Here is a 19,336-nt window from a genome sequence, read left to right as displayed (position 1 = left end):
CGTAAACGTTACAGATAGCCAATGTATTGTTAACTGGGCAAATATGGCTTGGTTCCTGAAGAGTTTTCATTTCAGTGATTCATCTCCAGTTTTAGACTTAATGGATATTTCATATTTTTGTCGGAACAATATTGAAATATATTATTTTTATCGTCACAAAACGTACAACATAACCCCCCCCTTGAAGTCTTCAAATGCCGGAAGTCGTTTGAAAGGCTTCAAGGTGCACACTGTTGAAGAAATCTAGCTTCATTGGCCTGGTATTGTATCCGGATCGTGGATGCTGAATATAGCATTTAAGGGGTGTTGACACCTTCAGATGGGCGTAATTCCTTGAGGAAAAGGATTGGGTTTGTGATTGACGCGTGCATCGCAGGGTTGGTTAGCCGTTGGTTATCGGGAACTGGATCACCCGGGCGCCTTGGTGCTTGGCCGTCCTGGTGGGTTCTGTTCGTGCAGATTAGCCATCAGCGGTGTCTTTGATTCCCCCAGACGGTTCTTCCTCTGGATGATTCACACGTGTTGGACTCTCGGTTCTGTAGACCGGCTCCTGGACATCTTTAGTCCTGTTAAGTAAAATCGGATTCCATGAGAAAAAGACAATATATGTTTGTTTTTTTACATGACCTGCATTTTGAGATCTGTCAGCCGATATGCTTGGCTTCCTCAGAGCCCCCCCCTATTGGCTTATTGTGTCATCAGTCCTTTAACTAAGCACTCTGGCTATCAAGACAATGACTGGATATTTGCTATGGGAGACAAAGCTCTAGGGCTCATTAACATGAGGACATTTATTTATAGCTGAGGATACCATATATTAATAACTGATATCCTTCAGAACCATTTTATTTATTTTTTTATCTTAATTGTAGCGGTTCTGGGATAATAACATGTAATAATATTTTTTTTGACATGTGACACTTACTGTCAGCAACAAAATATCTGATACGATAGTCAACCTTCTACTTGGGAGGAATAAAACAAATAAAACCTTCCCCCTTTGGGGTGTCAATAAAACTCATTTTAGGCAATCACACTACCTTCTGCGGGTGACTTATCTGTTACCAGAATATCAAACCATTTTAGGTCTTCTAATATTAATTTCTTTAGGATTCGGTCATCCTTTGTAATTATCGTCTTCTGCGACTTCTTGAAATTAAGCTGTTTGGAGCGACCTGTTTATGTCGGAGGAATGAAGTGACCACTGAAAAATAGGATAACAGTTAATTTCCAACGACCAAAATCCCTGTTAGGGATTTCAGGATCCTTACAACTGTAACCTGGTGAAAATATGGTGTTAGAACCTCTGTCTCCTATGCCTTTTCAGTGCATTCCTCTGATTTATTTTAACATAGGCGCTTCAAAGGCTCTGTGGCCCTTGGCTGGCCCCAGTATTTGTCCCTTAAAGAAATGTGATTCACACTTCGTACAGCAATGAAACCGTGTGACATATCCATAATTTGTTTTATTTTGGTTTCTGTATTGCTTACAGGCTGATCAGAATAGGGTTCTGTGACCCAGTTTCTGTACTGTCTGGGGACCACTGGCTCAGTTTTATCAGACATATCCCCTTCAGCAACACTGTTCTGATTCTGGGATATTTGTCTGGGCCTTAATTTCTCCCTATTTTTCTGGGGATTCTGGGGTGTCTTACCCTGCGGCTGCTCCCTATTTACCTGTGTTGGTCCCCGGGGCGAATTGGACTGGTAATAGTATGGGTTTCTACCTTTGGGTTTAAATTTGACCCGTTGGAGGTACACCCTATAGTTTCTCTTAAACCTTGCATCTGGTTCCCTAGGATGGTACCCCTGAGATGGTCTTTGTTCCCTCCCTCTAAAGGGTGTTTTCTGTCCCCCCCTCCTAATTGGTGGGGTACGCGGTCTCCCGCTGGGACGACTCTGTGGCATATCTCCTCTGACTATATCAGCACCCGTAATTTTCTGGGTATCAACCCGTAATAATTGGGGAGATGCATTAATTTCATCCACAATTTGAGTTATGAGTTGAGGCCTCCCATTGTATTCACCAGTTTGTTGGATAGAGTACAAATTGTTACTCTCTTTTACCACGGACTCCAGTGAGCACCCCCTTTCGTAGTCTTTTGCTAAACACACTTCTATGTGTTCTATGTGGGTAGGTAGGGCCTCAACGAACGTGGATTTAAACTCAGTTTCATTGTGGTCTGGCTCATTTTCTGCTAAGTGGTAAGCACTTCTGAGCACAGGCAACACTTCTGTGGGGTTTTGATTACTGGCACATTTCAAATTTTGTATAGCCGCACTAGCCGCTGTAACATTTTTGTGCTGGCCAAATTCTAGATGACAGCGGTGTTTAATTTCTTGCCATGAAGTACCAGACAGATCTTTAAAAGATGCGCAGAAATTGCGGTGTCTGGTTTCAAATACCCACTGTAAAAAAATAATCCTTGACTGGTCATCATCTAGGCCTAAAACTGATAAGGTCTTTTCATAGGCCTCAATGTGGTCTTTGACACACATGGATCCCTCTTGTTCAAAGACTGGGAAAGTATCATTTAACATTTTTATTATTTCTAAAGCGTCCTGTTTAGGGGCACCTGTCTTTTCCTCTGATCCCAGGGAAAACTGATCAGGCCTACTTTTATGGGGTGGTTCTCTTTTTACCCCCTTTTGCTCTACAGATGGCTTGGGATAGGATGAGGGTTCTTTTTCTGGTCCCTCTCCAATGTCTAACTCCCACATTTCAGTTTGAGAGTCAGATATTAGATTTTGGTCAGAATCTATACTTTCAGGGTTAGGCATTGGCACATCACCCTGAGGCACAAGCTTTACTTGCTCTTTTAACTCTCCTGATTGCTTAATCAGGGATTCCTGTTCTGACTTAAGCTGATTTGTTTCTTCTTTTAAATTTTCACTGCTCATTACTCGGCAACTTTCTAAATTTCCACTGCTCATTACTTGGCAACTTTTTACATTTTCACTGCTCATTACTTGGCAACTTTTTAAATTTTCACTGCTCATTACTTGGCAACTTTTGTCAGGAGATTCATTTTCCTGCAGATAGCTCTCCCACTCTTTTTTTAGTTCCTGCATTCTTCTATTGTACTTTTGCAACTGTTCTGTTTCATTTTGCACTGTCATTATAGACTTGTGATAATGATCTGCCTTGTCATTGTCTCTATTTTTAGTGAGCTCACATTCCTTTTCTGTTAAATGTGGCTGGGATTCTGAGATATCTATCTCCGGTTGGGTATTTTGACGGTTAAACTCATCATTTTGACGTTTAAACTTATCGTCAATATGCATCAGGATAATGCGGAACTTAGAAACCATGTCCTCAAGCCTTTCTATTTTCTCTATCTCAGATGAGCTGTCTTTTTGTGCAACCATTTGACCTTCCGAGTTCCACACGTCTTTTATATGACGGGCACGGTTTTTACGGCCTTTAATGTATGCTTGTCGATCAGTCTCACCAGACAAACATTTTCTGGCATGATCTGTCATTTCAGCTTTAGAATTTTTTTTCAACATTTCCTGTACCCATATCAATTTTCTCCTTTCACCACTAAGGGCTGACTCTCGATAATCCCTATCAACATACAATTCCCTTTGACTAGACATTTTTAGGCAAAATTTTTTTTTTTTTTTCAAAAATTAATAATTAATAATTTCATGCAAAATATTATTTATGTCACCACCATAGCTATGACTGAACTTATACAAAACATCGACATTATTTCAGCGAGTGCCTCCATTTTTATGTTGTGCTTTCGTAAGGTCATATTTACCCGCACAGTAATTTACTTTGAATTCTTTTATAACGAAGATGCTTTTAAATACAAGACAATCTATATGCCATAGTCTATAATATGAAACTTATTCACGGAGACGTATGATCATACAAAATAGCTAATTTATTGGTAGACAAAATATGAATATTTACATGAAATTAAAATACCAGTTGCGTCACATTAACGACTTGAAAATCAATAAAATACCCCCAACATGGGCAGGCAATACCTTTGATCTGAGTCATGGTAGGTTCTCAAGATAACTTTTATGTAAATGACAATGAAACAAAAACGTCTATTTCACACGTCTAATCGTTACTTTACTGCAGGTAAGTAAAAGATCAAATAATGTGAAATATATTGGACGTTAGTTTTGTCAATACAATTGAAACTATGTAAAAATAAAAATATAATAAAAATTGTACTCTTAAGGAAAAGTGACAAGTTATTGATATGAGAACAAACCAGAACTACAGGATATTCAATACTTCAATATTTCAACATTTCTAGGGAACAACAATATATTTGAGATAAAATCAAAAATTGACATAGTTACCAATTCCCAAGGTGGCTATTTCCTATTGGCAAGTGACCAGAGCTAAAATCGTTGCAGTCTTCATGCATAGTGCAATCGTGCTCTCATGGGGCGCTCCTATTGATGGTGTCCTCTTCTCATCCTCCCATTGAGCTCAAGATTAAGCTTTTAGATCTCCGATTCGATCCTCTCTTTTTGCTCCCTTCTATCTCATGGGTTTCCCTTTTTATTTTGATTAAAACAATAGGACTATAAAGATTATATCCCGTTCTGCCCATCTGACAACTGTCCTTAAATCATAAGCCTGAGGCACATATGGGCGTTCCTGTCAAGATGTGTTGGGTTTCTATTGGCTGACAGCTTAATAATAATTAACTTGTTCTCTGGGCTTGGAGGACCTCAAGTAATATTACTTCCAGCCACTAGGTGTCTCACCTTTATTGTGAGATAATCTATACGTTGGATATCTATATTTTAGGTTTAGACTATCGACATATATCTATCCATATATATATATACACCTCTATGTGTGACTCTGGTATCTTTATATTATATAAAATACAATTAGTATACTGTTGATTTCAATACAATATGTTCTTATATTCCATTATAAATGTTTTTCAAACAGTCTTTGCAATCAATGCATAGGTTACATCTCTCAATCAAATGCAAAATAATTATTAATGTAGATGCATGAATTATTTTGATATGTCCTTGATGGATATGTGTTACATTTCATATTTTTATAATCACAATGTGATATCTTTCATAATGTCAATTACGGTAGCTTATCTAAAGCACTTCTATTTATAAAACAAATTTCTCACATATTTCTTTCCTCGAACAAAGCTCTAACCTACCGGGTATGTTTCCCTCGGTCCTAATTCATCGATTATCTAAACATTACTTATTTCATGTCGATATATTTTCTTTTAATAATGTGTGTATTTTAAAATATCTGACTTGTATCATATGTTGGTGGAGCTTGGACATTAATGAAGATAGCTTAGTAGCTCAGTTGTGTAAATATTCTCTCCTTGGACTCTTCAATGGTCAACATGTTTCATTGTGTTAGGATGGCTAAAGTCAACGTTCTTGTTTGGTGAGAAACTACTCCACAATGGCCATACCTAGTCACTTGAAGCCAGTTTAAACATTTTGTTTGGTGAGAAAACCATTTCATTGTTCTGTGAGAAGAGCTTCATTGTTTCAACTTTCTCTGAAGATCGTAAACGTTACAGATAGCCAATGTATTGTTAACTGGGCAAATATGGCTTGGTTCCTGAAGAGTTTTCATTTCAGTGATTCATCTCCAGTTTTAGACTTAATGGATATTTCATATTTTTGTCGGAACAATATTGAAATATATTATTTTTATCGTCACAAAACGTACAACACAGCGGACAGATCCGGTCGTGAGTACAAGGCCTAAGAAGTACTACGTGGCCGCCCATATCACCAGACTTATAGACTGGCATTGCCACCATTCGACCAAGGACTGGGTACAACTAGAATTACCTCAGCACGCAAACACAATTGCTTTTCACCCCTGGTCCAACACTTCAAAACTTACGGGTAGAATCACCCATCCGTTAATAGCTGCCACACTGGCAGACTTGTAGTCTAGCCTCAATACCCAGCCCATTAACCCCAATAACTGACAATCCAGACTTTCCTCCGGGCCTAGACATACAGATACCTAAATCCTCATTAGCTACAGGAAAACTCTTAGGCCCCATACACACGAGAGGATTTATCCGCAGATACGGTCCAGCGGACCGTATCCGCGGATAAATCCTCTTGAGGATTTCAGCAGATTTCTATGCGATGGCGTGTACACACCATCGCATTGAAATCCGCGCTGAAATCCTCTGGCGATGACGTGTCGCGCCGTCGCCGCTATTATGACGCGGCGACGGGCGCGACGCTGTCATATAAGGAATTCCACGCATGCGTCAAATCATTACGACGCATGCGGGGAATCCCTTTGGACGGATGGATCCGGTGAGTCTGTACAGACGAGCGGATTCATCCGTGGGATCCGATTCCAGCAGATAGATATTCTGTGCATGTCGACAAATATTTATCTGCTGGAATTCGGAAATATCCGCGGATAAATATCCGCCGGAGTGTACACACCATAGAATCTATCCGCAGAAACCCATTCGATGGGATTTATCTGCGGATAGATTCTATCGTGTGTACGGGGCCTTAGCCACTCACTGTCTCTCAGGAAATAAAATTAAAACTCTTGACACACTGAAGTCGGAATTGGGGGGGGGGCTTCCCAGGATTCTGGTTTTATCTATAAGTACAGAACTTCCTGATAAATAGTAAGCACAAAGCAGAGTATGGGAGGAAACCTACCCAGTTGGAGCAAATTTGCCTCTCAGGCTCCCAAATCCTGAAAACGACCACTCTGGCCTACTCCTGGCTATGCCAGACACAAAAGCAGATGTACAATAAGCACAAAGGTCAATGGGAAAAGGAGTTAAATACCACACTGAGTGATGACCAATGGGAGAAGGCCAGTGTATTTGCACACAAGTATTAGGCTAATCACAGATATAAGTATCCAACTCGATGCTGCTGCTTGTCTTCTTCATGTCAATCACCTCTCAATCAGCAGTTACAAAGAATCTCTCACAAGACACCTGCTAACGGCAGCAAGGACATTAATACCCCTGTATTGGAAATCTACCAACTGCCCATCAATTAGAGACTGGCTAGATAGAGTACAATATATATACAAAATGGACGAGTTGCTTGCTATGAAAAGAGAAAACTCAATAAACTTTCATAAAATCTGGCAACCCTGGGTGATATTTAAGTATACCAATGATTATCAATTGTTAAAGGTCTGAATATATAGAATGATCCTCCATGTATTGTACTGTTTATATTTATATCTCTGCTGATACAATCTTCTCTGTCATGACAATTTGATTTACTTATCTTATTTGATACCTGACCAACATTTGGATGTTACTGTGGCCCTTCCCCCCCCTTTTTTTTCTCCCACCCCACCATCCCCTTCCCTTCCTTCTCTATTCTTCAAGATATAACTTTCATTTGCCTAATCAGAAAAAAATGTTGTTAGACTTCTGTCCAGAACCCTCTGTGTTAATGCACACTCTTTGTTAACTGTATGTAAATTCTGGACCCTTTGTTACAATACTTTGTACGATGTATTTTGCAACTTTTACATTAATAAACTTTGATTGTGAAAGTCAGCTTCATCAGATATCTGATGAAAAAAATCAGTTTTCATCGGATGAACCGATCGTGTGTACAGGGCATTTGAGTACTGATATTACCTTTGGCTATTTCTAGATCTTCCTTGAGAGAGATGGTCTGCAATAATAACGACCTATAATTGTTAGCTAATCAAAATGCCGCAAAAATTAGTACAGTCTTACCCTCACGTTTGCTGTATTTTCTCTCTGTAAGTTTTTTTATGTACATACTCTTGTGCATGGTGCCATGGGCTTTTGGATTCCTCCATTGCTCTTATTATCTTTAGCAATCCTGGCCATCAATTTCTCCATGATTTACAAGTTCAGTGGTGATACAATAATACACCACAGAACAGACTTGACACAGTAGTCTAGCACTTAGAATGTGCACCAGAGTGGAGATACAAGCCTTAAAATAACACTACTATGTTCACAGAATGAAGTCTAAACCAAAAACAAAAGTGCTGAGATCCGCACCCAAGGAACAATAGGTATCCCTTTAGGTACACAATAGAAATGTAAACACAACCATGTTTACACCAATATCTGCTACACCCAAATTCAGTTTAAAAAAAAAAAAAATCTCCCACCAACTCAGATTATCAAATTATTGGTAATTGGTAGGGTTTATCCTTAAAAAAAATTCAAGGTATAAAATACAGTTGTAACGGGCGCTCTCGGTGCTGTATTGCATTCCGCGCTGGAACGTAAAAGTGCAGCGCAAATTAGTGCTATGCACTACACCTGCCGGGGACCTATAAACAGAACAGTGTGCAGACTGCACACTATTATTGTCGGCCATAGCCGGCTTGGCTACTTTTAAACTACAGGTACCATTTATGCCTAAACTGGGAACCATCCACTCCTGGATCCACGCTGGCAACCTTGCTGTAGATGCTGCGGACACCCCGGGATACCCCCCAATAGGAGACCGTCCAAGGACGAGTCCCTTGCTGCTGCAATACTCTCTTTATTGGAAAACTCTCATCCCTGCCAAATGGATAAGTACTATTACAATTACCCGCTTCACATATAGCCTTTACAAGTACTGTATTTAAAATTGGCTTTTTTAATGCTATCCTGCTGCTTGGGATTAATTGGCGTATCTTCAGCTGACTGCTGAGGAATACCTTAAAGGGACATACACTTTCAATTAAATTACGCTAAAGTTGTCTCTCTTAAGTAAATTGCTATTGCATATGGTATTCTCAAATGCTACGTGCCTGACATACATTGTTACTTGTGAAAAATGAAAAAAGGTGGAGTTGCGCTAACAAATATAATAATGGTGTTTATCCCGTAAATAAGGGAAAAAAATAATAAATGAAAAAATCCAGTGATGAAGAAAATTTTTTTTTTCTCAATAATAAAAACTGAAGAGTCTTAAGATAAAAATGTGATAACTGAAATCATAAAATCATAAAGTCATTTCTGTGAACGATCAAGTACATAAACAACTTGTTCAGAAATGGTGAAGATCTGGAATGAAGACAAACAATGGACATGGATCCCAACTTTCTGGTATTGATGACCCTTACCAGATAAATAGATCCTTAAGGATCAGGCCAAGCAAGCAGCCACACACCTGGACTGCACAGGGGATCAGAATCTTTAGGATCTTCCCAATGGTTCTCCAGCAGAGTATCCAAGAAAAAAAAACAAATGGGCAGAATCAGAACAGTGGTAATCTCCAGCATGGGATTGGCGACTTGGTTGTGACAGGTAAACAGCTGTCCTGGCAAGTTCCCTTTGTGCTTATAGTCATGCAATCCAACCAACCTATGATTACTTAGCAGGCTTGGTATGTGACAAAGAAAAGAAAATTTGGCTTTGTTACTTGTATACGGGCTTTGCCCTTAAATACTGAACATGTTCCCCTAAACTTTTCTTCGCTAGCTGTTGGAGGCATGTTGTAATACCTCTGCCCTTAGTAGCTCAACACATTCCTGTATGTGTGAGAGAGATGATGTAGTGACCCCCCCAAACTCCTGTTCTCTGGGCCTAGTACTGAAATCTCACATAACATAGTGAGGTGCATTGAAATCCTTGCTAACCGCAGTTGTGGTTCACACCAGAGCTGTTACAACAGTATGCTAAATGCACCTTATTTTACACTAATAATCTTTCTCAGATATTAGTTTCAGTAGTTATATTTCTACAGTTTTGTACTTTAACTGACACCAATGAGAATATTACTGCTTGTAAATTCCCACAGTTAAAAAACAAAAACAACTAAAACTAAAACGAAAACACACATCTTTTGTAGGTTTCAATGTCCTAAATATGTTCAATGTTAGTGGACATGCCATTTAAATAAAAACAAAAACTTGTTGAACCTTTTCAACAACACAACCAAGACCACTTTTTTCAGTGTCTTTCTAATGAAAAATGTACTCACCATCAAGCAAACACTGGTTAGAGATAGCAATGAAGATTGGTGAGGCACAAAAGCAATAATTAAAAACAAAATTTTACCCGCTGTACTTTCTCCCTATTACAGTGACCGGTTATTTTAGTACATCCAAAGTACTTATATCAATTATGATTTATGGGATATTAAAAAAAAAATGTGGTGTATCATCCCTCCTATTTAGAGTTAAATCTAATACCCACTAATAAAACACAAACATTTACCTATATGTTCCCTAGATAGATTGAATAAACTGACTCAGCTTAAATTCCTCCTAATAACCTTAATTTGTTATTATATTAAATACTTTCAGTCCTGTACATATTTTCGTGATTGCCACTGTTACTGTTTCAAATCTATATATTTAAGATTTAATATATCAAATATATGATATGGGTTAAATAAGAGTTCTTTTGACCAGAAGTGAAAGCTTCAATATAATAAACATTTATTAGAGCCTATACAAAGTCTAATCTAACACAGAAACTATCTACCGCCTTAAAGAAGCAGGAAATAGTAGTTTAAAATACAAAGTATTTACATGGAGGGATGCAGAGCATATTCCTCTAAAACATTAAAGTACAAGCATGTGTAGTTACATTCTAGACAGACCTTTACCATAGTTAACCTTTTAGACCCATCCTTTAGGCTATCCTTCCATAAAAGGGAGCTCCCTTCTCATCCCCTCTGGAGTATCTCTCTCTATGTTGATGTCTCATTGGTTGGCCTAGCTTGGATCAGGATTGGAGGCCTTACTACATAAGTTAGCCCCCTTTCATGCAAATCCTGCTGACTATATCCGGGCAGGAGATTTAATTGAATTTTCCCAGATTTACAGGTGGGGCTATCTTCATTGCACATCACAGCATGGGGTCAATTGAAGAAAGTGTGTTTAACACAATGGAATTGTCTCTCCAAGCTTGGGGCTCCACATAGTCTATTTTAAACAAAATGGCTTTCCTAGGTGCTAAATGACATATATTAAGCAAGCTAAATTAAATATATTCAGCAGGCTAAATTAAATATATTCAGTAGGTTAAATGAAATATATTCAGCACGCTAAATTAAATCTATTCATAATTACAATATATATTCATATATACAGCTATTTGGTGGAGATTACCCAATAAAACCATAAGGCAACACCTTTTGCTCCATTTCCAGTACATCTTTCCTGAGGACTGGTGCCCAGAACTGGACAGCATACTCTAGGTGTGACCAGACCAGAGTCTTGTAGAGCGGGATAATTATCATTTTATCTCTGTTAATCCCCTTTTTAATGCATGGCAATATTCTGTTTGCTGTGTTAGCAGCAGCAGTTTGGCATTGCATTCCATTTCTGAGCCTATCATCTACTAAGACCCCCAGGTCCTTTTCCATCCTAGATTCCCCAGAGGTTCTCACCCCAGTGTATAGATGTCAGAGCCAGGCTCAGCCCTTCCTTCTCTGAGCTGGCCGCTCAGCAATTGGCTAATTGCCAGCTCCTATCTCTCCACAGTGACTCACCCAGGCCCGGACTGGCCATAGGGCATACCGGGCATATGCCTGGTGGGCCGCGGCGGCCCGCGGGCCGGTAGTGGCCCGCGAATGGCCCTTGGCGGCCCGCGGGCCGATCGCGGCCCGCGAACGGCCCTCGGCGGCCCGCGAACGACCCTCGGCAGCCCGCATGTCACTTCTACCCAGAGGTGTACCAAGGTCCTTGGGGCAGACTGGGCTGGGTTGCAAGAATGCATTTGCCCCCTGGGCTGGTCTAATGTCCTGCAAAAAGGCCACTGAGCTGGCCGAGTGCGCCACCTGCCACAAGTTGTGGATTGTCCACTGGCCACGTCACCTGCCATGTCACCTGGCCACGTCACCTGCCACAAGTTGTGGATTGTCCACTTGCCATGTCACCTGGCCACGTCACCTGGCCACATCACCTGCCACAAGTTGTGGATTGTCCACTGGCCACATCACCTGCCACGTCAACTGGCCACGTCACCTGCCACAAGTTGTGGATTGTCCACTTGCCACGTCACCTGACCACGACACCTGCCACAAGTTGTGGATTGTCCATTTGCCACGTCACCTGCCACAAGTGGATTATGCACTTGCCAAATCACCTGGCCACGTCACCTGCCACAAGTTGTGGATTGTCCACTGGCCACGTCACCTGGCCACGTCACCTGCCATGTCACCTGGCCACGTTACCTGCCACAAGTTGTGGATTGTCCACTTGCCATGTCACCTGGCCACGTCACCTGCCACGTCACCTGCCACGTCACCTGGCCACATCACCTGCCACAAGTTGTGGATTATCCACTGGCCACGTCACCTGCCACGTCAACTGGCCACGTCAATTGCCACAAGTTGTGGATTGTCCACTGGCCACGTGACCTGGCCACGTCACCTGCCACATCACCTGGCCACGTCACCTACCACAAGTTGTGGATTTTCCACTTGCCACGTCACCTGCTTCAAGTTGTGTATTGTCCACTTGCCATGTCATCTGCCATGTCACCTGGCCACGCCACCTGCCACAAGTTGTGGGTTGTCCACTGGCCACGTCACCTGGCCACGTCACCTACCACAAGTTGTGGATTGTCCACTTGCCACGTCACCTGGCCACGTCACCTGCCACGTCACCTGCCACGTCACCTGGCCACGTCACCTGCCACGTCACCTGCCACAAGTTGTGTATTGTCCACTTGAAATGTCACCTGCCTCAAGTTGTGTATTGTCCACTTGCCACGTCATCTGCCATGTCACCTGGCCACGCCACCTGCCACAAGTTGTGGATTGTCCACTGGCCACGTCACCTGGCCACGTCACCTGCCACAAGTTGTGGATTGTCCACTTGCCATGTCACCTGGCCACGTCACCTGGCCACGTCACCTGCCACAAGTTGTGGATTGTCCACTTGTCACGTCACCTGACCACGACACCTGCCACAAGTTGTGGATTGTCCATTTGCCACGTCACCTGCCACAAGTGGATTATGCACTTGCCAAATCACCTGGCCACGTCACCTGCCACAAGTTGTGGATTGTCCACTGGCCACGTCACCTGGCCACGTCACCTGCCATGTCACCTGGCCACGTTACCTGCCACAAGTTGTGGATTGTCCACTTGCCATGTCACCTGGCCACGTCACCTGCCACGTCACCTGCCACGTCACCTGGCCACATCACCTGCCACAAGTTGTGGATTATCCACTGGCCACGTCACCTGCCACGTCAACTGGCCACGTCAATTGCCACAAGTTGTGGATTGTCCACTGGCCACGTGACCTGGCCACGTCACCTGCCACATCACCTGGCCACGTCACCTACCACAAGTTGTGGATTTTCCACTTGCCACGTCACCTGCTTCAAGTTGTGTATTGTCCACTTGCCATGTCATCTGCCATGTCACCTGGCCACGCCACCTGCCACAAGTTGTGGGTTGTCCACTGGCCACGTCACCTGGCCACGTCACCTACCACAAGTTGTGGATTGTCCACTTGCCACGTCACCTGGCCACGTCACCTGCCACGTCACCTGGCCACGTCACCTGCCATGTCACCTGGCACAAGTTGTGGAATGTCCACTGGCCACGTCACCTGCCACGTCAACTGGCCACGTCACCTGCCACAAGTTGTGGATTGTCCACTTGAAACGTCACCTGCCTCAAGTTGTGTATTGTCCACTTGCCACGTCATCTGCCATGTTACCTGGCCACGCCACCTGCCACAAGTTGTGGATTGTCCACTGGCCACGTCACCTGGCCACGTCACCTGCCACAAGTTGTGGATTGTCCACTTGCCATGTCACCTGGCCACGTCACCTGGCACAAGTTGTGGATTGTCCACTTGTCACGTCACCTGCCACAAGTGGATTATGCACTTGCCAAATCACCTGGCCACGTCACCTGCCACAAGTTGTGGATTGTCCACTGGCCACATCACCTGCCATGTCACCTGGCCACGTTACCTGCCACAAGTTGTGGATTGTCCACTTGCCATGTCACCTGGCCATGTCACCTGCCACGTCACCTGGCCACGTCACCTGGCCACGTCACCTGGCACGTCACCTGCCACAAGTTGTGGAATGTCCACTGGCCACGTCACCTGCCACGTCAACTGGCCACGTCACCTGCCACAAGTTGTGGATTGTCCACTGGCCACGTCACCTGCCACGTCAACTGGCCACGTCACCTGCCACAAGTTGTGGATTGTCCACTGGCCACGTCACCTGCCACAAGTTGTGGATTGTCCACTTGCCACGTCACCTGATCACGACACCTGCCACAAGTTGTGGATTGTCCACTTGTCACGTCACCTGCCACAAGTGGATTATCCACTTGCTAAATCACCTGGCCACGTCACCTGCCACAATTTGTGGATTGTCCACTGGCCACGTCCCCCTCTCTGCATATTAAGTGTTATATTACAGAAGCCTGTGACAGTTTCTTGCCCTCCTAGATGTTATGATGTGGGTTCACACTGGCAAGCTGCAGTTTAGCTGCAGTTCTGGCATGTTACCCTCCAGTCCCTCAGACTTCTATTAGGTTGTACATTTTTGCTGCATGTTGCCCCCGGCCCCTCAGACTTCTATTAGGTTGTACATTTTTGCTGCATGTCCTGAAAGTGCACAAAAAGTCCTGCATGCCGCATCTGTGGTGCAATTCCAAAAAATGCAGCAAAAACGCACAATTTCTAATTAGAAGTCTGAGGGACTGGGGCTATGGAAAACCGCCACAGTGGCGGCCTGTCCATTAAGGGCACAAGGGCACTGCCCCCTCCATTATGCCACCCCCATATGTAAAATGGATAGATTCATGCCTGACCGGCCACTAAGATGGGGTAAGTGTCGGTCAGACAGCGAGTGGGTGGAGGGTGTGTCACAGTGGCTGCAATTGATGGGACAAAGTGGCTGCATTTGATGGGACAAAGTGGCTGCATTTGATGGGGCACAGTGGCTGCATTTGATGGGGCACAGTGGCTGCATTTGATGGGGCACAGTGGCTGCATTTGATGGGGCACAGTGGCTGCATTTGATGGGGCACAGTGGCTGTATTTGATGGGACAAAGTGGCTGCATTTGATGGGACAAAGTGGCTGCATTTGATGGGGCACAGTGGCTGCATTTGATGGGGCACAGTGGCTGCATTTGATGGGGCACAGTGGCTGCATTTGATGGGACAAAGTGGCTGCATTTGATGGGACAAAGTGGCTGCATTTGATGGGGCACAGTGGCTGCATTTGATGGGACAAAGTGGCTACATTTGATGGGGCACAGTGGCTGCATTTGATGGGGCACAGTGGCTGCATTTGATGGGGCACAGTGGCTGCATTTGATGGGGCACAGTGGCTGCATTTAATGGGGCACAGTGGCTGCATATAATGGGGCATGGTGGCTGCATATAATGGGGCACAGTGGCTGCATTTGATGTTTTTGTTCAGTTTGATTGCTTCCCCCCAAAAAAATGTTGAGCACCAGTGTGAGCCAAAAGGCTTGCACTCACAGATACTCCACTGAAAAGTTATCAATTCTCATGTCACTTTTCAGAGGCATTTGACAGACAGTAAGGAAGTGATGCCTAATTTCCTCCCTGCCTGTTTTAACCTCAGCCAGTCCCTCCAGATATTTCACTTTGTACTCCACCTTATTTTCATTACTCTTTATAGGTATTAGATGTTCTCTCACCTTATTCTTTGCACATCTAATACATAATGAGAGTTCTGGAAATAAGGTGGAGTTCAAAGTGAATTTCTAAACCTAAGTTGAGAACCCCTTTCAGAAGATTTGAGGATATTATTAAACTCAGTGACTGGTGGACTTAGGCCATCATAAATAGATTGAAATTCTGCCAGTTCAGCAGAAATTTCAATCTATCAATGTGCAGACTGGCTATACAGACTCCGATCTATCAACTGACTTCAGTACAACAATGGGAAATGTCGAACGATTTCTCTCTGTTCCAGCAATGTGGAGTGATTTCTCTCTCTGTGCCACAAATGTGGAGCAGCCTCTCTCTCTGTGCGGGCATCCCATCATTAACCCCCGCCGCGTGCCCCCCCCCCCCCCCGGGCTGCTCAGTCTAAAATGCCCGGGCCTATTTTTTGTCCCAGTCCGGGCCTGGACTCACCTGTTGATGATCCTGCTCATCAGTCCTGCTTACTTAAGCCATCCAGCTCAGTTGCTCTCTGCCTTCACCTTGGTTAAACATCACAGAGACTATCTCCTGCTTGTCTGAGTATCCGATCCGGTTCCTGAACTCTGGTTATGTTTTGACTACGTTTATTCTGTTTATCTTTTTATTATTAAACAAGTGGAATTTAACTGCACTTCTGTCTTGGTCTGATTCATGGTTTCTGACAATAGATTGCATTCATATTTTTGCCACCCAAATGCATCATTTTACATTTTTCTACATTGAACCTCATTTGCCATGTAGTTGCACACCCCATTAATTTGTTAAGATCTTTTTGCCAGGTTTCCATATCCTGCAGAGAAGTTATTGCCCTGCTTAGCTTAGTATTGTCCACAAATACAGAGATTGAACTGTTTACCCCATCCTCCAGGTCGTTTATGAACAAATTAAACAGGATTGGTCCGAGCACAGAACCCTGGGGGACCCCACTACCCACCCCTGACCATTCCTAGTACTCGCACTTGTAGCCAGTTTTCAATCCATGTACTCACCCTATGGTCCATGCCAACGGACCTTATTTTGTACAGTAAACGTTTATGGGGAACTGTGTCAAATGCTTTTGCAAAATCCAGATACACCACATCTATGGGCCTTCCTTTATCTAGATGGCAACTCACCTCCTCCTAGAAGGTTAATATATTGATTTGGCAAGAATGATTCTTCATGAATCCATGCTGATTACTGCTAATGATACCGTTCTCATTACTAAAATCTTGTATATAGTCCCTTATCATCCCCTGATTCCCCTCCAAGAGCTTGCATACTTTTGATGTTAGGCTAGCTGGTCTGTAATTCCCAGGGCTTTTTTTTAATGTTGGGGCTACATTGGATTTTCTCCAATCAGCTGGTACCATTCCAGTCAGTAGACTGCCAGTAAAAATTAGGAAAAGTGGTCTGGCAATTACTTGACTGATTTCCCTAAGTACCCTCAGGTGCAAGCCATCTTGTCTCGGTGATTTATTAATGTTAAGTTTCCCAAGTCTAATTTTGGAGGTGCTTCCTGTAATGTGTCATGAGGATAAACACTGCAGTTTTGGTTACTGAAGCCCCCTGATTCCTTCGTTAAGTCTGAGGAGAAGAATACATTCAATACCTTCACCCTCTCCCTATCCTCTGTAAAAAGATGTCCTTCCTCATTCTTTATGGGGCCAATATTGTCTGTCTTCCATTTTTTACTGTTTACATACTTAAAGAATTTCTTGGGATTTTTTTTTCTCTCCTCCGCTATGTGTCTTTTATGTTCTATCTTAGCTGCCCTAATTACATCCTTACATTTCTTGTTGCATTCTTTATAAAGTCTGAATTCTGATGATGATCCCTCAACATTTTTTGAAGTACTTCTCCTTTGCTTGTATATGCATTTTTACATTGGCGTTAACTAAGCCATCCAGGACTTTTGTTTGTTCTTTTAAATTTATTACCGAATCGGATGCATTGGCTAATGCCCTTATTTAATATGCTTTTAAAGCAAACCGATCTCTCCTTCATGTTCTCTGATCCTAAGATTGTATCATAATTTATTCCTTCTAGCAAGGTTCGTAGTTTAGGGAAGTTGGCTCTTTTGAAATTCAGTGTTTTTGTATTCCCCTTATGTTTCCTATTTGTGTGATTTATACTGAAGCCAATTGACCTAGGATCGCTGTTACCTAAATTGCCCCATATTTCCACATCCATGATCAGGTCTGTATTGTTGGTAATCAGTAGATCCAGTAATGCTTTATTTCTAGTTGGTGCGTCTACCATCTGACCCATAAAATTGTCCTGCAAGACATTTAGGAACTGGCAAATATTATTTTCCCCTTAGCTTCATCCCTTTGGAGCTCTACCCATAGGGATCTCACCTCCTCCCTAGCTCCCTTAGTGATGTCATCTCTCACATTCACTTGTACATTATTCTTGATATATAGGCATACTCCTCCCCCATTTTTACCCTCTCTATCCGTGCGATAAAGGGTATACCCTTGAATGGTTGCCAGCCAATCATGAGAGCTGTTGAACCAGTTCTCTAAAATTCCCACAACATCCAAATCCTCCTCGTACAACAGTATCTCTAGTTCAGCCATCTTGTCCACCAGGTTCCTGCCATTGGTGAACATGCTACGTAGTTTAGACCAGTCTATTATTTTCTATTCTATTTGTATTCCTATTCATTCTATTCAAAATTTTTATTTCAGTAGTGAGTTATATTCTTTCTAATTTATTCTATTCTATTGTTTTTTTTCAATTTTATTATTATTTTATTCTATCCTTATCTATTCTATTTAAATTCAAATGTATTCTATTTGAAATTTGAATTTCGGAAGGCTTTCTAATTTTTTCAATTGTATTTTGTTTGTATTCTATTCTATTGTTTTTTTGAATCTATTCTATTCTTTTGTGATATTCAAACTTTTACTTCTCGCACCCAGGAAACGTAAATCTATGAACACCCCAAATTATTTGCTGTTCGGCGAACGGGCGATCAGCCAATTTTCGAGACAAACTCATGCTCGACTCGAACAAAAAGCTCATCCCTAGTGATAACCCTATCTTATGCTATCCAAAAAGCTTAAAAATAGATTTTTTAGCTGGAGCTACACGTAAAAAATGTACCTGTTCCAAATTAGAAACATATTCAACTTAAAGCGGAGTTCCGGCCACAATTTCACTTTTTAAATATAAATACCCCTGTAATACACAAGCTTAATGTATTCTAGTAAAGTTAGTCTGTAAACTAAGGTCCGTTTTGTTAGGTTGTTACAGCATTTAGACACTTTATAAAATAGAAATTGACTGGGGCCATCTTAAGTGTGGGCATCATGAAGCCAGACTGTATGACTTCCTGGATTTCAGCCTTGCAGATCTCGCACATGCTCAGTGCTGCACAAGCAGTGTAATAGGTTTCAGATCAGGTTTCAGCACCTGCACTGTCCAAGTCACATGATTCTTCGAGACTGGGGAGTGCACAGACTCCTGGAAAGTTACACCCACTACATTCCCAGGAGTCTGTGCGGTGTAGGTTAGGACTTAAGCACCTAGGTGCAGGAAGAGGGAAGATTAACTATTCTGCCTAGCAACAACACTTTGAAGGCATCTAAAGAAAAAAAACATTTCTTAAAGGACTAATGACATTTTTTTAAAACTACTGATGTAATGTTATATTTATGGGTGGAACTCCACTTTAAGAAAAAACTTACAGTCCCTGTCTTGTTTGGACCGCCTGTATACTGCTTT

This window comes from Rana temporaria, chromosome 11 (genome assembly GCF_905171775.1).
Source record: "Rana temporaria chromosome 11, aRanTem1.1, whole genome shotgun sequence".
Taxonomy (NCBI): domain Eukaryota; kingdom Metazoa; phylum Chordata; class Amphibia; order Anura; family Ranidae; genus Rana; species Rana temporaria.
This window is presented reverse-complemented; position numbering follows the sequence as displayed.